Source organism: Microchirus variegatus (assembly GCF_963457635.1).
Source record: "Microchirus variegatus genome assembly, chromosome: 22".
NCBI lineage: Eukaryota > Metazoa > Chordata > Actinopteri > Pleuronectiformes > Soleidae > Microchirus > Microchirus variegatus.
Genome location: NC_139823.1, coordinates 18,096,794 through 18,115,903, shown reverse-complemented (window position 1 = coordinate 18,115,903; position 19,110 = coordinate 18,096,794).

Genomic DNA, 19,110 nt, shown 5'->3' with positions numbered 1-19,110 from the left:
CATTCGTGTTGTGACATTTGTATTTGTGTTGTGGCTTTTGTATTTGTGTTGTGGCTTTTGTATTTGTGTTGTGGCTTTTGTATTTGTGTTGTGGCTTTTGTATTTGTGTTGTGGCTTTTGTATTTGTGTTGTGGCTTTTTTATTCGTGTTGTGGCTTTTGTATTTGTGTTGTGGCTTTTTTATTCGTGTTGTGGCTTTTGTATTTGTGTTGTGGCTTTTTTATTCGTGTTGTGGCTTTTGTATTTGTGTTGTGGCTTTTTTATTCGTGTTGTGGCTTTTGTATTTGTGTTGTGGCTTTTGTATTCGTGTTGTGGCTTTTGTATTTGTGTTGTGGCTTTTGTATTTGTGTTGTAGCTTTTGTATTTGTGTTGTGGCTTTTGTATTTGTGTTGTAGCTTTTGTATTCGTGTTGTGGCTTTTTTATTCGTGTTGTGGCTTTTGTATTCGTGTTGTGGCTTTTGCATTCGTGTTGTGACATTTGTATTTGTGTTGTGGCTTTTGTATTTGTGTTGTGGCTTTTGTATTTGTGTTGTGGCTTTTGTATTTGTGTTGTGGCTTTTGTATTTGTGTTGTGGCTTTTGTATTTGTGTTGTGGCTTTTTTATTCGTGTTGTGGCTTTTGTATTTGTGTTGTGGCTTTTTTATTCGTGTTGTGGCTTTTGTATTTGTGTTGTGGCTTTTTTATTCGTGTTGTGGCTTTTGTATTTGTGTTGTGGCTTTTGTATTCGTGTTGTGGCTTTTGTATTTGTGTTGTGGCTTTTGTATTTGTGTTGTAGCTTTTGTATTTGTGTTGTGGCTTTTGTATTTGTGTTGTAGCTTTTGTATTCGTGTTGTGGCTTTTTTATTCGTGTTGTGGCTTTTGTATTTGTGTTGTGGCTTTTTTATTCGTGTTGTGGCTTTTGTATTTGTGTTGTGGCTTTTTTATTCGTGTTGTGGCTTTTGTATTTGTGTTGTGGCTTTTGCATTCGTGTTGTGACATTTGTATTTGTGTTGTGGCTTTTGTATTTGTGTTGTGGCTTTTGTATTTGTGTTGTGGCTTTTGTATTTGTGTTGTGGCTTTTGTATTTGTGTTGTGGCTTTTGTATTTGTGTTGTGGCTTTTTTATTCGTGTTGTGGCTTTTGTATTTGTGTTGTGGCTTTTGCATTCGTGTTGTGACATTTGTATTTGTGTTGTGGCTTTTGTATTTGTGTTGTGGCTTTTGTATATGTGTTGTGGCTTTTGCTTTTGTATTTGTGTTGTGGCTTTTGTATTTGTGTTGTGGCTTTTGTATTTGTGTTGTGGCTTTTGCATTTGTGTTGTGGCTTTTGCATTTGTGTTGTGGCTTTTGCATTTGTGTTGTGACATTTGTATTCGTGGTGTGGCTTTTGTATTCGTGTTGTGGCTTTTGTATTCATGTTGTGGCTTTTGTATTTGTGTTGTGACATTTGTATATGTGTTGTGGCTTTTGCTTTTGTATTTGTGTTGTGGCTTTTGTATTTGTGTTGTGGCTTTTGTATTTGTGTTGTGACATTTGTATTTGTGTTGTGGCTTTTGCATTTGTGTTTTGTGGCTTTTGTATTTGTGTTTTGGCTTTTGCATTTGTGTTTTGTGGCTTTTATATTTGTGTTGTTGCTTTTGTATTTGTGTTGTGGCTTTTGCATTCGTGTTGTGACATTTGTATTCGTGTTGTGACATTTGTATTCGTGTTGTGGCTTTTGTATTTGTCCTGACACCTCTGGGCCACCGTACGATTGGGCCCTAAAATCAGATTTCTTGACACCAGTGTGTGAACCATAATGTGAAGAAGAGGACTGTATTGACTTTATGGACTTTCAGAACTCAATATTTTCTCAGGTATAAAAAGTTTGAGAAGCGCTGATCTCGTTAATCTCTCTCTGCGGAAACAATGCACCTGCATAATCTGGGGATAATCCACAGACCCATGAAATGAGGAAAGTTAAAGAATAACAAATACCTGCATCGATCGCTTCAGAACTTTACTTTTCCCCAAGTCTTTCCGAGCAGGATACGTGTTTGTTTTATATACATAATTATGATCAATAAAAATATTAAAAATAAATATGAAGAGGAGGACGGACGCCTTCAGGGCTAAACAGATTTTAGCTACTTCATTAAAGGCCCACTAACTAAAATGTGTTTATGTCTACTATAAGTTAGGAACATGTTCACAGCTTTTTCTGATGGAAAATAATCACGTTTGTGCCAATTTGTAAACCACTCACTCTCCCTGCACCAAACCCCATAGAGAAAATCATCGATTTAAACATCACAGGAGTTCACAGGAAGTTGTTGATCCACTGCTGCCTCCATCAGCAAATTCAAATGTGTAATTTTGTCAATTCTGCATTTGAAAAACTTTGTTCCGATTAACATCAGCGACACAAAGTGACCACACGAGGCAGCGGTAGACCAGCAGCTCCTGTGTCCCCGCGAGCTAAAATCGCTGGTTTTCTCTATGGGGTTTGGTGCAGGCAGAGTGAGCGGTTTTCACCCAATCAAATCACATCAGCTTAAGTTGACAACATCTTAAGAACATGTTTCAGGTCTTTATCTTCACTGTTAGACAGACTTTTCCAACAGGAAACTGAAGTTTGTAAACCGCTCACTCTCCCTGCACCAAACCCCATAGAGAAAATCAGTGATTTTAACATCACAGAGACACAGGAGTTCACAGGAAGTTGTTGATCCACTGCTGCCTCTATCAGCAAATTCAAATATGTTATTTCATCAATTCGGCATTTGAAAAACGATTAACATCAGCGACACAAAGTGACCACACGAGGCAGCGGCAGACCAGCAGCTCCTGTGTCACCGTGAGCTAAAATCGCTGGTTTTCTCAATGGGGTTTGGTGCGGGGAGAGTGAGCGGTTTTCACCCAATCAAATCACATCAGCTTAAGTTGACAACATCTTAAGAACATGTTTCACGTCTTTATCTTCACTGTTAGACAGACTTTTCCAACAGGAAACTGAAGTTTGTAAACCACTCACTCTCCCTGCACCAAACCCCGTAGAGAAAATCAGTGATTTTAACATCACAGAGACACAGGAGTTCACAGGAAGTTGTTGATCCAATGCTGTCTAATTTGTTCCGATTAACATCAGTGACACAAAGTGACCACACGAGGCAGCGGTAGACCAGCAGCTCCTGTGTCCCCGTGAGCTAAAATCGCTGGTTTTCTCTATGGGGTTTGGTGCAGGGCGAGTGAGCGGTGAACAAACTCTCCTTTCTCTGTTGGAAAATAAAGATATTGTTGGCTTAAACAGGCAAATATTTCATTAGCTGAGGCTTAAGTCTTCATTGGAGTTGACGGCTGGTTCCTGGCGGTGGGGGGGGGGGGGACCTGCTCCAGGTGAGGTCTGATCCTGCACCAGTGGAGCTTGTCCGGTGCTTTTTTTTTTCTGCATTTGATATATACAGCATATTTTCACAGTCTCTCTTCACTGACCTGTCAAATTGCTCGTTGGAGAAAAAAGACGCCTTTTCTTTTTTTTTTGGGGGGGGGACGAAAAAGAGGCCACAGGTTGTCTGTCCATGTCTAAGTGACAGGTGTGTGTGTGTGTGTGTGTGTGTGTGTGTGTGTGTGTGTGTGTGTGTGCGTGCGTGCGTGTGTGTGTGATCCTGCTAATCCCGTGCGTCCCTGAGGACAGACAGTGTGACTGGGTAATTGGCCACTGACTGAGCAAGACCACTCCAGAGGCTCCACTTATTGAACCACTGTCACACACAGACAGAAAGGAGAAGATGATGAAGATGAAGAAGAGAGAGGTATAACGTAACAAGTGGAGGGGAAAATGGAAAAGGATGGATGTTTAAAAAGAAACCAAGAATATATATTTATTTCACTTCAAATCCTCAATTTCAAAAATTCATAAAAATTATTCCTTAAGAGGTTTGCGAATAATTTCAACGGATCATTGTTCAGGGCGTGGTCGACAATTATGATGGTAAATTTCGAGTCATTCTGAGATACTTTTTGTTTTTGTGAAGAAAGTCAGCTCACTGTCAAAGTGCATCAGGGCAAATGGATAATTTCCCGAATTTTCAAAAATTCATAAAAATAATTTCTTAAGAGCTTTGCAAATATTTTCGACAGATCCTTGTTCAGGACAATGCCGACTATTATGATCGTAAATTTCGAGTCATTCGGAGATACTTTTTGTTTTTGTGAAGAAAGTCAGCTCACTGTCAAAGTGCATCAGGGCAAATGGATCATTTCCTCAATTTCAAAAATTCATAAGAATTATTCCTTAAGAGGTTTGCGAATAATTTCAACAGATCCTTGTTCAGGGCGATGCCGACTATTATGATGGTAAATTTCAAGTCATTCTGAGATACTTTTTGTTTTTGTGAAGAAAGTCAGCTCACTGTCAAAGTGCATCAGGGCAAATGGATAATTTCCCGAATTTCAAAAATTCATAAAAATAATTCCTTAAGAGCTTTGCAAATATTTTCGACAGATCCTTGTTCAGGACAATGCCGTCTATTATGATGGTAAATTTCGAGTCATTCGGAGATACTTTTTGTTTTTGTGAAGAAAGTCAGCTCACTGTCAAAGTGCATCAGGGCAAATGGATAATTTCTTCAATTTCAAAAATTCATAAAAATTATTCCTTAAGAGGTTTGCAAATATTTTCGACAGATCCTTGTTCAGGACGATGCCGTCTATTATGATGGTAAATTTCGAGTCATTCCGAGATACTTTTTGTTTTTGTGAAGAAAGACAGCTCACTGTCAAAGTGCATCAGGGCAAATGGATTATTTCTTCAATTTCAAAAATTCATAAAAATTATTCCTTAAGAGGTTTGCGAATAATTTCGACTGATCCTTGTTCAGGGCCACGCTGACTATTATGATGGTAAATTTCGAGTCATTCGGAGATACTTTTTGTTTTTGTGAAGAAAGTCAGCTCACTGTCAAAGTGCATCAGGGCAAATGGATCATTTCCTCAATTTCAAAAATTCATAAAAATTATTCCTTAAGAGGTTTGCAAATATTTTCGACAGATCCTTGTTCAGGACGATGCCGTCTATTATGATGGTAAATTTCGAGTCATTCCGAGATACTTTTTGTTTTTGTGAAGAAAGACAGCTCACTGTCAAAGTGCATCAGGGCAAATGGATTATTTCTTCAATTTCAAAAATTCATAAAAATTATTCCTTAAGAGCTTTGCAAATATTTTCGACAGATCCTTGTTCAGGACGATGCCGACTATTATGATGGTAAATTTCGAGTCATTCCGAGATACTTTTTGCTTTTGTGAAGAAAGTCAGCTCACTGTCAAAGTGCATCAGGGCAAATGAATAATTTCCTCAATTTCAAAAATTCATAAAAATTATTCCTTAAGAGCTTTGCAAATATTTTCGACAGATCCTTGTTCAGGACGATGCCGTCTATTATGATGGTAAATTTCGAGTCATTCCGAGATACTTTTTGTTTTTGTGAAGAAAGTCAGTTCACTGTCAAAGTGCATCAGGGCAAATGGATAATTTCCCGAATTTCAAAAATTCATAAAAATTATTTCTTAAGAGCTTTGCAAATATTTTCGACAGATCCTTGTTCAGGACGATGCCGACTATTATGATGGTAAATTTCGAGTCATTCCGAGATACTTTTTGCTTTTGTGAAGAAAGTCAGCTCACTGTCAAAGTGCATCAGGGCAAATGAATAATTTCCTCAATTTCAAAAATTCATAAAAATTATTCCTTAAGAGCTTTGCAAATATTTTCGACAGATCCTTGTTCAGGACGATGCCGACTATTATGATGGTAAATTTCGAGTCATTCCGAGATACTTTTTGTTTTTGTGAAGAAAGTCAGCTCACTGTCAAAGTGCATCAGGGCAAATGGATAATTTCTTCAATTTCAAAACTTCATAAAAATTATTTCTTAAGAGGTTTACGAATAATTTCGCTTGATCCTTGTTCAGGGCGATGCCGACTATTATGTTGATAAATTTCAATTCATTCTGAGATACTTTTTGTTTTTGTGAAGAAAGTAAGCTCACTGTCAAAGTGCATCAGGGCAAATGGATAATTTCTTCAATTTCAAAAATTCATAAAAATTATTCCTTAAAAGGTTTGCGAATAATTTCGACTGATCCTTGTTCAGGGCGATGGCGACTATTACGTTGGTAAATTTCAAGTCAATCTGAGATACTTTTTGTTTTTGAGAAGAAAGTCAGTTCACTGTCAAAGTGCATCAGGGCAAATGGATAATTTCCCGAATTTCAAAAATTCATAAAAACTATTCCTTAAGAGGTTTGCGAATAATTTCGACTGATCCTTGTTTAGGGCGACGCTGACTATTATGATGGTAAATTTCTAGTCATTCGGAGATACTTTTTGTTTTTGTGAAGAAAGTCAGCTCACTGTCAAAGTGCATCAGGGCAAATGGATCATTTCTTCAATTTCAAAAATTCATAAAAATTATTCCTTAAGAGGTTTACGAATATTTTCGACAGATCCTTGTTCAGGACGATGCCGTCTATTATGATGGTAAATTTCGAGTCATTCCGAGATACTTTTTGTTTTTGTGAAGAAAGTCAGCTCAGTGTCAAAGTGCATCAGGGCAAATGGATAATTTCTTCAATTTCAAAAATTCATAAAAATTATTCCTTAAGAGGTTTGCGAATAATTTCGACTGATCCTTGTTCAGGGCGATGCCGACTATTATGACGGTAAATTTCGAGTCATTCCGAGATACTTTTTGTTTTTGTGAAGAAAGTCAGCTCACTGTCAAAGTGCATCAGGACAAATGAATAATTTCCTCAATTTCAAAAATTCATAAAAATTATTCCTTAAGAGCTTTGCAAATATTTTCGACAGATCCTTGTTCAGGACGATGCCGTCTATTATGATGGTAAATTTCGAGTCATTCCGAGATACTTTTTGTTTTTGTGAAGAAAGTCAGCTCACTGTCAAAGTGCATCAGGGCAAATGGATTATTTCTTCATTTCAAAAATTCATAAAAATTATTCCTTAAGAGGTTTACGAATATTTTCTACAGATCCTTGTTCAGGACGATGCCGTCTATTATGATGGTAAATTTCGAGTCATTCCGAGATACTTTTTGTTTTTGTGAAGAAAGTCAGCTCACTGTCAAAGTGCATCAGGGCAAATGGAAAATTTCCCGAATTTCAAAAATTCATAAAAATTATTCCTTAAGAGCTTTGCAAATATTTTCGACAGATCCTTGTTCAGGACGATGCCGTCTATTATGATGGTACATTTCGAGTCATTCCGAGATACTTTTTGTTTTTGTGAAGAAAGTCAGCTCAGTGTCAAAGTGCATCAGGGCAAATGGATAATTTCTTCAATTTAAAAAAATTCATTAAAATTATTTCTTAAGAGGTTTGCGAATAATTTCGACTGATCCTTGTTCAGGGCGATGCCGACTATTATGATGGTAAATTTCAAGTCATTCTGAGATACTTTTTGTTTTTGTGAAGAAAGTCAGCTCACTGTCAAAGTGCATCAGGGGAAATGGATAATTTCCCGAATTTCAAAAATTCATAAAAATTATTCCTTAAGAGCTTTGCAAATATTTTCGACAGATCCTTGTTCAGGACGATGCCGTCTATTATGATGGTAAATTTCAAGTAATTCTGAGATACTTTTTGTTTTTGAGAAGAAAGTCAGCTCACTGTCAAAGTGCATCAGGGCAAATGGATAATTTCCAGAATTTCAAAAATTCATAAAAATTATTCCTTAAGAGTTTTGCAAATAATTTTAACAGATCCTTGATCAGGGTGATGCCGACTATTATGATGGTAAATTTCAAGTCATTCTGAGATACTTTTTGTTTTTGTGAAGAAAGTCAGCTCACTGTCAAAGTGCATCAGGGCAAATGGATAATTTCCAGAATTTCAAAAATTCATAAAAATTATTCCTTAAGAGCTTTGCAAATATTTTCGACTGATCCTTGTTCAGGGCGATGCCGACTATTATGATGGTAAATTTCAACTTATTCCGGGAAACTTTTTGTTTTAGAGAAGAAAGCTCACTGCCAGGGCAAATGCCTCATTTCCTGAAATTCGAAAAAATTTGTTAAGATTATTCCTTAAGAGGTTTAAAAATATTTGCAAATATTTATTTTTTGGCCACATATGAGAATAAATGAGAAAGAGAAGTTGTGAGGGAATGAATGGACAGAGAGAGAGCGGGGGATGGAGAAAGGAGGTGAAGTGAGACCCCGAAGACACCATTTCCTCCACTCTCAGCTGAAAATGTGACACTTTCATGATTACACTGGACAAGAGGGGACTGGACTGCCTTAAAGGGACAGAGGTATTGATGGAAATAAAGGTCCAGTATGTAAGATTTAGGGCTGTATTAAAGGTCCAGTATGTAACATTTAAGACTGTATTAAAGGTCTAGTATGTAACATTTAAGACTGTATTAAAGGTCTAGTATGTAACATTTAAGACTGTATTAAAGGTCTAGTATGTAACATTTAAGACTGTATTAAAGGTCTAGTATGTAACATTTAAGACTGTTTTAAAGGTCTAGTATGTAACATTTAGGACTGATATAAAGGTCCAGTATGTAACCTATATTGAAGGGCCAGTATGTAACCTATATAAAAGGTCTAGTATGTAACCTATATAAAAGGTCTAGTATGTAACCTATATAAAAGGTCTAGTATGTAACCTATATAAAAGGTCTAGTATGTAACCTATATTAAAGGTCTAGTATGTAACCTATATAAAAGGTCTAGTATCTAACCTATATTAAAGGTCTAGTATGTAACCTATATAAAAGGTCTAGTATGTAACCTATATAAAAGGTCTAGTATGTAACCTATATTAAAGGTCTAGTATGTAACCTATATTGAAGGTCTAGTATGTAACCTATATTGAAGGGCCAGTATGTAACCTATATAAAAGGTCTAGTATGTAACCTATATTAAAGGTCTAGTATGTAACCTATATAAAAGGTCTAGTATGTAACCTATATAAAAGGTCTAGTATGTAACCTATATAAAAGGTCTAGTATGTAACCTATATTAAAGGTCTAGTATGTAACCTATATTGAAGGTCTAGTATGTAACCTATATTGAAGGGCCAGTATGTAACCTATATTAAAGGTCTAGTATGTAACCTATATAAAAGGTCTAGTATGTAACCTATATTAAAGGTCTAGTATGTAACCTATATAAAAGGTCTAGGATGTAACCTATATAAAAGGTCTAGTATGTAACCTATATTAAAGGTCTAGTATGTAACTTAAATTAAAGGTCCAGTATGGAACCTATTTTAAAGGTCCAGTATGTAACCTATGTTAAAGGTCCAGTATGTAACCTATATTAAAGGTCCAGTATGTAACCTATATTAAAGGTCTAGTATGTAACTTAAATTAAAGGTCCAGTATGTAACCTATATTAAAGGTCCAGTATGTAACATTTAAGACTGTATTAAAGGTCTAGTATGTAACATTTAAGACTGTATTAAAGGTCTAGTATGTAACATTTAAGACTGTTTTAAATGTCTAGTATGTAACATTTAGGACTGATATAAAGGTCCAGTATGTAACCTATATTGAAGGGCCAGTATGTAACCTATATAAAAGGTCTAGTATGTAACCTATATAAAAGGTCTAGTATGTAACCTATATTAAAGGTCTAGTATGTAACCTATATAAAAGGTCTAGTATGTAACCTATATAAAAGGTCTAGTATGTAACCTATATAAAAGGTCTAGTATGTAACCTATTTTAAAGGTCTAGTATGTAACTTAAATTAAAGGTCCAGTATGTAACCTATTTTAAAGGTCCAGTATGTAACCTATGTTAAAGGTCCAGTATGTAACCTATTTTAAAGGTCTAGTATGTAACTTAAATTAAAGGTCCAGTATGTAACCTATGTTAAAGGTCCAGTATGTAACCTATATTAAAGGTCCAGTATGTAACCTATATAAAAGGTCTAGTATGTAACTTAAATTAAAGGTCCAGTATGTAACTTAAATTAAAGGTCCAGTTTGTAACCTATATTAAAGGTCCAGTATGTAACCTATATTGAAAGGCCAGTATGTAACCTATATTAAAGGTCTAGTATGTAACTTAAATTAAAGGTCCAGTATGTAACCTATATTAAAGGTCCAGTAAGAAACTTAAATTATTTTGTGTTGAAATCACTTGTAATATTTGTTTTCTTGAGCTACATAAATTGTTTTTGTTTTTAAATGTATAGAAAAAAGGTAAACAGTCTTATTTGAATGATGGTTAAATAAATGTGTTTATATGTTAGATCTTATTTTAAACTCAATTTATTTTACAAATGCATGCGATGTCGGGTTCAACTGTGTCCACTCACCTATATCATGTTATTATTGGTGTGTGTGTGTGTGTGTGTGTGTGTGTGTGTGTGTGTGTGTGCGTGTGCGTGTGCATGTGTGTGTGTGATTTACAGGCCACTGGTGTGTTTAATGGAGCCGATGAAGCAATGATTGCTCATCCAATCCTTTCTGGGCTTATACCTTTTCTTAACACACCCACACACACACACACACACACACACACACACACACACACACACTCCATCTATGTGATGCAAGATGGTGGTCTCACACACACACACACACAAATCCTGCTTTATATGGGATAATCCAATGACAGCCAATTTGCTGGAGGGATATATTTTTTTTTCATTTTTTATTTATTTCATCGCCTCTGCTTTTACAAGGCAATTTGCTCGATGGTCGACTGCAGGAGAGGAAAGTATTAACGGACACGTTCTCTTCCCATCGCCCACATCTTGTCCTCCTTTCAAAACAAAAGTGAAAGCTATACTGACTCTATATGGCAGCTTCAGCCTTTGAATTACATTGTTTTGTCGCCAATTGACGGCTTATTTGGACTGAAAAAGTGACGTGTGTGTCGCCTTGTGAAACTGTTCACTCTCCCGCACCAAACCCCATAGAGAAAATCAGCGATTTTAGCATAAACATCACTCAGGAGTTGCTGATCCGATGCTATAAATTCAAATAAGTGTTCAATAAATTAAAATGTGTTATTGATGTGAATTCGGCATTAAAAATCATTTGTTTCGAATTACTATAGCGACACAAAGTGACCACACGAGGCAGCAGCTCCTGTGTTTCTGTGAGCTAAAAACGTTGATTTTCTCTATGGAGTTTGGTGTGGCAGAGTGAGCGGTTTTCACCCAGTGAAATCACATCAGCTTAAGTTTACAACATATTAAGAACAACGTTTCACGCCTTTATCTCAGACTTTTCCAACAGGAAACTGAAGTTTGTAAACCGCTCACTCTCCCACACCAAACCCCATAGAGAAAATCAACGATTTTAACATCACAGCAACACAGAAAGTTCACAGGAGTTGTTGATCCACCGCTGCCTCCATCAGTAAATTCAAATGCGTTATTTATGTGAATTCGGCATTAAAAAATAATTTGTTTCGATTTACTATAGCGACACAAAGTGACCACACGAGGCAGCAGTGGACCAGCGGCTCCTGTGTCCCTGTGAGCTAAAAACGTTGATTTTCTCTATGGGGTTTGGTGTGAGGAGAGTGAAACTTCTGTTTTCTGTGTCCAACAGCAGGTAAATGTGCGTAGATTGTATTAGGTGAGTGTTTAAAGGTACAATATGTAGTATTTATGGGTTTATATAACCCAAAATCCACTTTTTTATACATATTATGTGCTCCTGCATTGTCTAGTCGCTGTATTAGTTTTTGTTTCATTTTCGTAGTGTTTCAAAAAGTCATGTAAAATAACATGGTCGCGGGCCGCGGTTGCATAGTCACTGTTAGCAGAGAGACGCCATGTTTCTACCGGAGCCTGTAAAGGACAAACGCGAGAGAACAAATCAAGCGTCGCTTTACTCGTAGCAGGAAGTCCCGCCTCCTCTCTCTCCGCTTCGTCTGCTACGGCCGCGGTAGCTCCGCCCTCTCCCTCGCCTCACGAACCTCATCTGCTGACACGGAGAAAGACGACGAGGACGACGAGGATTTGACCGGCTGAGGACACCGTAGCGCTCAGGGAAGGGAGGGGGGTGAGCAGAGGAGCAGTTCTTTGTTGTGAATTTCAGCCTCTCCTCTAGATGGCACTATAAACTACTTATTTCCCCTTTAAGTGTCTGAAATCTATTTTTCCTTGCGTCGCAGCCATGTTGTCATGTACCACCGCTGCTACTCGAGTGCGGTTTTATCTGCAGCCGATCCTGATCGACAAGGAAGAAGAAGGACACGGGAAGAGCACGAGAGATTCGTTTAAAGGAAAGTTTCGAAATTGAAAAACAAAAAGGTACGAGAGGGAGGAAGGAAAAAAAAACGACGAGCGCGGACGGTGGCTGAGTGGGCAGAGGAGGAACAGCTCGTCCGAGCCAAGGAAAATCAATAAGTGCTGAGGAGTCACCGGCGTGTGGGTGGTCAATGGCTTGATTCAGGCTCATTAGCACACAGCGTTTGACTCGAGCGTTTGACCCGACGTCCTCGCGGATATTTTTTTTTTTTTTTTTAAAGCCCACGTGCCGGAACTGCCGAGCGGCGCCGAGATCGCCTCGGGTTCATTAAAGCAAGTTTTTGACACATTTCACCGCAGTGCAGCAAAAAAACAACAACAACAACTACACAACAAACTCGTCACGTCGAGTAAAACTTAACTCACACCGCGACGCGTAACTCGTAAAAGGGGGGAAAAGACGCGCGGGCCCGGCGTCTGTCTTCTGTTCTTCCTTTGAGTCGTTTAAAATTAAATTAAAACGACTAATGGCAACAAATCGATGGTCGTTTTCGACCAAACGATGCAGCACAGTTTTTCCCCGACTGTAGTGGCGTATTGATTCGGCTGCAGCCTGCAGTAAGACATTCATCTTCTGTTAAACACCAGCTACTGTAATTACCTTATTTATTTATTTATTTATTTAATATATAACACGGAAGATGAAGCGTGGAAATAAAAATGTAATAATAACGTTTGCAGGCGTCTGCAGCTGCAGGAGGGTTTTTTTTGTTTTTTTTTGACAGGAAACGCAGTAAAATATGCACCAATTTTGGATTTTTTTTCCCAGACAGTTCAGACCCCTTAGAAAATCTACACCATGTATTAAGAATCGTTTTCCCACCACTAAATAAACCCTTTTTGGACTAAAAACTCCTTATTCTCCCTGCACCAAACCCCATAGAGAAAACTGACAATTTTGTTTTGTGGCCGATTTTACAGCACACAGGAGTTGTTGAGCCACTTCTGCCTCTATCAGTAAATTCAGATGTGTTATTTAATGAATTCTGGTTGCTAAATCCGTCATTTAGATTAACCTCAGTGACACAAAGTGACCACACGAGGCAGCAGTAGACCAGCAGCTCCTGCGTCCATGTGAGCTAAAAACGCTGATTTTCTCTATGGGGTTTGGTGTGTGGTTCGCAAACTTCAATTTCCACTCAGAAAAGTCTGTCTAACAGTGACATAAAGTAGAAAACATTGTCTTAGGATGTCAAAAAAAACCTTTTTGGACTAAAAACTGAAGTTTGTAAACCACTCACTCTCCCACACCAAACCCCATAGAGAAAATCGACGATTTTACATTACAGCACACGGGAGTTGTTGATCCACTTCTGCCTCTATCAGTAAGTTCAGACGTCTTATTTAGTTAATTCTGGGTGTTAAATCCTTTGTTTAGATTAACCTCAGTGACACAAAGTGACCACACGAGGCAGCAGTAGACCAGCAGCTCCTGTGTCCATGTGAGCTAAAAACGCTGATTTTCTCAATGGGGTTTGGTGCGGGAGAGTGATTGTTTAGCAAATGTCCTCTTTCTCGCCAGAAGATTAAAGGAAATGAGTAGAAAAGACAAAGAAGCCACTTAACAAAGCCACAACTCACAGAATCTACCACATATTAAGGTATTTACTGCTTTATTTTGCCTTTTCTGAATGAAAACAACAATTCACTCTCCCTGCACCAAACCCCATAGAGAAAATCAGCGATTTTAACGTCACAGCAACACAGGAGTTGTTGATCCACTGCTGCCTCCATCACCAAGTTCAAATGTGTTATTTTGTAATTTCGGCATTTGAAATTCTTCGTTCAGATTAACCTCAGTGACACAAAGTGACCACACGAGGCAGCAGTAGACCAGCAGCTCCTGCGTCCATGTGAGCTAAAATCGCTGTTTTCCTCAATGGGGTTTGGTGTGAGGTTCACAAACTTCAATTTCCACTCAGAAAAGTCTGTCTAACAGTGAGATAAAGTAGAAAACATTGTCTTAGGATGTCAAAAAAACCCTTTTTGGACTAAAAACTGAAGTTTGTAAACCACTCACTCTCCCACACCAAACCCCATAAAGAAAATCGACGATTTTACATCACAGCAACACAGGAGTTGTTGAGCCACTTCTGCCTCTATCAGTAAATTCAGATGTCTTATTAAGTCAATTCTGGGTGTTAAATCCTTAAATTAGATTTACCTCAGTGACACAAACTGACCACACGAGGCAGCAGTAGACCAGCAGCTACTGCTTCCATGTGAGCTAAAAACGCTGATTTTCTCTATGGGGTTTGGTGTGAGGTTCACAAACTTCAATTTCCACTCAGATAAAGTAAAACAACACCAAAAAAACCTTTTTGGACTAAAAACTGAAGTTTGCAAACTCCTCATTCTCCCACACCAAACCCCATAGAGAAAACTGACGATTTTAAATTAACTTTAAATCACAGCAACACAGGAGCTGTCGATCCACTGCTGCCTCCATCGCTGAATTCAGACGTGTTATTTAGTCAAATTCTGGTGTTTTAAAATCCTTTGTCTGGATTAACATGAGCGAGACAAACTTACCAAACGCGGCAGGAGTCGAACCAGCAGTGCCTGTGTTTGCCGGGAGCTAAAATCGCTTGTTTTCTCAATGGGGTTTAGGTGTGGGAGAAAAAAAAGTTTGTCAAAGAGTGAAACAAAGCTGAAAACTCCTAAAAAATCAGTTGCTTTGATGACGTCTGTGAGGTACAAGATGTTTAGACGAGGTTAAAAGAGCTGGCTTCTCCTTCCTTCCTTCCCTCCTTCCCTTGCTTCCTCCCTCACTATCAATCAATGCGTGTTAACAAAAGCTCTGCAGGGCTCCGCTCTCCTCTCTCTAATTCATATTTCAGGATGTTATTAGAGCGCGCGGCGAAATGTCAGGATCTTTACGAGGTAAATATCCCTCAGAATGTCACGGGCAGAGTCCACAGAGCTAAAGAAGAAGGAGGTGAGCTGCTGACATCAGGGACAGGAGTGATTTCACAAAGCCGTTTGTTTCTGTGCGACGGCGCTGCAGCGTGAGCGTCTGCATCCTGATGGAAGCTGGTTTTAATGCAGAGAGAGAGAAGTGGACGATAAGGGATATGAAGGCAGAGCTGGTCAGACAACAAGAGGGAGGACATGAGAGTCTGAGGACACGTCTACTACATCTGTGTCTCACTCAAGTCAAACATGTGCTAACGCTTCTCCATACGTGATATTATCAGATATATTATCAGACATCACCCACGATAGAAAAGATTGTGGTGGATTTACGTTAGTAGATCAATCGTGAATAAAGAAAATTGTTAGTATTTCACGTGAGTGACTTTTTAGCTCACCAACATGCAGTGCTAGTGATTTATTTTAAGGGGACGCCTGCATCTTCCAAGTCCAAGAAACTTTACTTGTAAGCTCCTCATCATTCACCTGTCCTTCTTGTTTATCTGTCCTCGTCGTTCACCTGTCCTCATTGTTCACCTGTCCTTGTCATTCACCTGTCCTCATTGTTCATCTGTCCTCATTGTTCACCTGTCCTCATCGTTCACTTGTCCTTGTCATTCACCTGTCCTCATTGTTCATCTGTCCTCATTGTTCACCTGTCCTCATCGTTCACTTGTCCTTGTCATTCACCTGTCCTCATCATCATTCACGTCCTCATCGCTCACCTGTCCTCCGTTCACCTGTCCTCCGTTCACCTGTCCTCATCATCGTTCACCTGTCCTCTTCATTCACCTGTCCTCATCGTTCACCTGTCCTCAACATTCGTTCACCTGTCCTCATCATTCTTTCACCTGTCTTCATCATTCACCTGTCCTCGTCATTCTTTCACCTGTCCTCATCGTTCACCTCTCCTCACATGTCCTCATCATTCACCTGTCCTCATCGTTCACCTGTCCTCATCATTCAATCACCTGTCCTCATCGTTCACCTGTCCTCATCATCATTTAACCGGTCCTCTTTATTCACCTCACCTCTTTATTCACCTGTTCTCATTGCTCACCTGTCCTCATCGTTCACCTGTCCTCATTGCTCACCTGTCCTCATCATTCACCTGTCCTCATCGTTCACCTGTCCTCATCGTTCACCTGTCCTCATCATTCACCTGTCCTCATTGCTCACCTGTCCTCATCGTTCACCTTTCCTCATCATCGTTCACCTGTCATCATCGTTCACCTGTCCTCATCGTTCACCTGTCCTCATCATTCACCTGTCCTCATCGTTCACCTTTCCTCATCATCGTTCACCTGTCATCATCGTTCACCTGTCATCATCGTTCACCTGTCATCATCGTTCACCTGTCATCATCGTTCACCTGTCCTCATCGTTCACCTGTCCTCATCGTTCACCTTTCCTCATCATCGCTCACCTGTCCTCATCATTCACCTGTCCTCATCATTCACCTGTCCTCATTGTTCACCTGTCCTCAGTAATAAAAATAGAAGGTTACTTCATCATCTGTGTAGAAATGTTAGTTTTTATAAAACACGTTTTAGCCTCTTTTTTAACAGCCACAGTCATTTATGGTCTTTTTTATAATCCAGTAAATCACAGAATAATTGAGCGTTAATCCCTAGAAATGAACGCTCTTCAGTTTGTCTTGTGGATCCCTGCAGGAGTCAGACTCTCTGTGTGTGTGTGTGTGTCTCACATCAGCAGGAGCAACAGCAACACTCTCACCATGACATGAGATGTGTGTTCCAGCACAGATTGTGTCTATTTTTGACTCGTTTGCCTTGTTTCCTGCTCTTCGTTCCTCTGCTTCAACATCTCTTTGATTCTCCAACAGCGACTGCTGTGATCGAGGGAGCAGAAACAAGGCAGCGACGACCGGGAGACGCCCAGAGAAAACGCTGCCATTTCAGGTGATGACAACAACTTCATCAACATCAGGGATTGTGGGTAATGAGGCTCTCGTTGGGGGGTGAGGGGGGGGGGGGGTGAATAAGCACAGTCAGAGATTCATTTGACAGGAAGCAGAAGCTGTCGCTGCTGCTTCTGCCAACATATTTCTGCTGTTTCTTCTTCGATGGTGACACACACACACACACACATACACACACACACACACACACACACACACACACACACACACACACACACACACACGCACACGCACACACACACACAAACACACACTAAAGCACAGCGAACTATATTTATTTACCAGTCACATTGTTGTTAGCTTTTAGCTTAGCAGCTACACTTAATATTGTATTTGTGTTAGATTTTTATGGTAATATAAGTCATGTTTTCATGTTTTTGGTAACAATAGTAAGATATTTTTTGTAAATTTTCAAACATTTCATGACTTTTTTGATAATGTAGGTCATGTTTTTGATTTTTGGTAAAAAATAGTAAAAAAAAATTTGGTGCATTTTCCCGCATTTTATGACTTTTTTTGATCGTGTACGTCATGTTTTATGATTTTTTTATGAATGTAGGTCATGTTTTTGTTTTTTGGTAACAATAGTAGGATATTTTTTTGTACATTTCCCACATTTTATGACTTTTTTGCAGTAATTTAAGTCAGTGTTTTTGGGTTTTTGGTAACATAAGGAAGATGTTTTTTGCATATTTTCAACATTTTGTGACTTTTTCTGGTAATCTAGGTCATGTTTTTGGTTCTTCGTAGCAATACGACGATATTGTTTGACTGTTTGATAATGCAAGTCATGTTTTTGTTTTTTGGTAACACCTGCAAGTAGCAATTGAATTTTGTCAAAATATTCAATACTTTGCATTTATTTTGCAGAAAACTGCAAAGGAAACACAACAAGCGCTGACTTCCTTGTCTGAGATTTGGACAAACACTTAAAAAACAACAACAGTTTAGCCACAAAACCAACAAAAACCTCACCTGCTGAAGTCTACAGTATCATAAGAACATGTTCTCCACCTTGTTTTGTCATTTTACAGCATTTTCTGTCTGGAAACTGCAGTTTTTACACCCGTTCACTCTTCCACACCAAACCCCATAGAGAAAATCACTGATTTTAGCTCATGGCGACACAGGAGCTGCTGGTCTAACTGCTGCCTCGTGTGGTCGCTTTGTGCCACTGAGGTTAATCTGAACAGAGGTTTTTAAATGCCGAATTAACAAAATAAGACATATGAAGTCAGTGATGGAGGCAGCAGTGGATCAACGACTCCTGTGAGCCGTGGTGTGCTGGACGTCAAAATCAGTGCTTTTCTCTATGGGGTTTGGTGCGGGAGAGTCTGCAGGCTAAAAAAGCAGCAAAAAGCTATTCTTAAACAGTTTAAGATTGAATCAGGTGTGACTGTGATCACTTTCCTCGTGTCCCAGATCACTGACCACCTTCACGGTCAAGTCACACGACGCGAGAAAGTGAAAAGTCGTTTATTTTGTCCAATTAAAGCAGAAACAGCAAACCTTTGGGGGCTCAAACTTTGTCACAATGGAAGCGAAAGTGCGGTGTTTTTTTTTTTACGACGGACTTACCTCAGGTCCTAATCTCATCTGTTTGGTATCTTCCAGGCCTTCCAGACTGGAATAAACCATTTAATTCTGTCTCCTCCGGGGGACTGTGTGCTGGAAATGACTGAGGAAGAGGAAGAAGACGACGACGATGATGAGTGTGGGGAACTGTTGGTACCACAGTGCCACCTAGTGACCAAGAGTGCGCTGTAAGACAAACAAAGGGGGATGTTTTCAGAGCAGAACATTGAGAGGATGTAAGTTTTTTATTCAATTTTATTGAACACACACTTAAAAAAGTGTGTGTTGAGGTCAACGGAGGAAGCTCAGAGACGGAGGAGGAGGAGGAGGAGGAGGAGGCGTGCATCCATCACGTCCAATTACGCCGTTTAGATGTAATTGCAAACCCTCAAGGATTGCTCTGTGCACACACACACACACA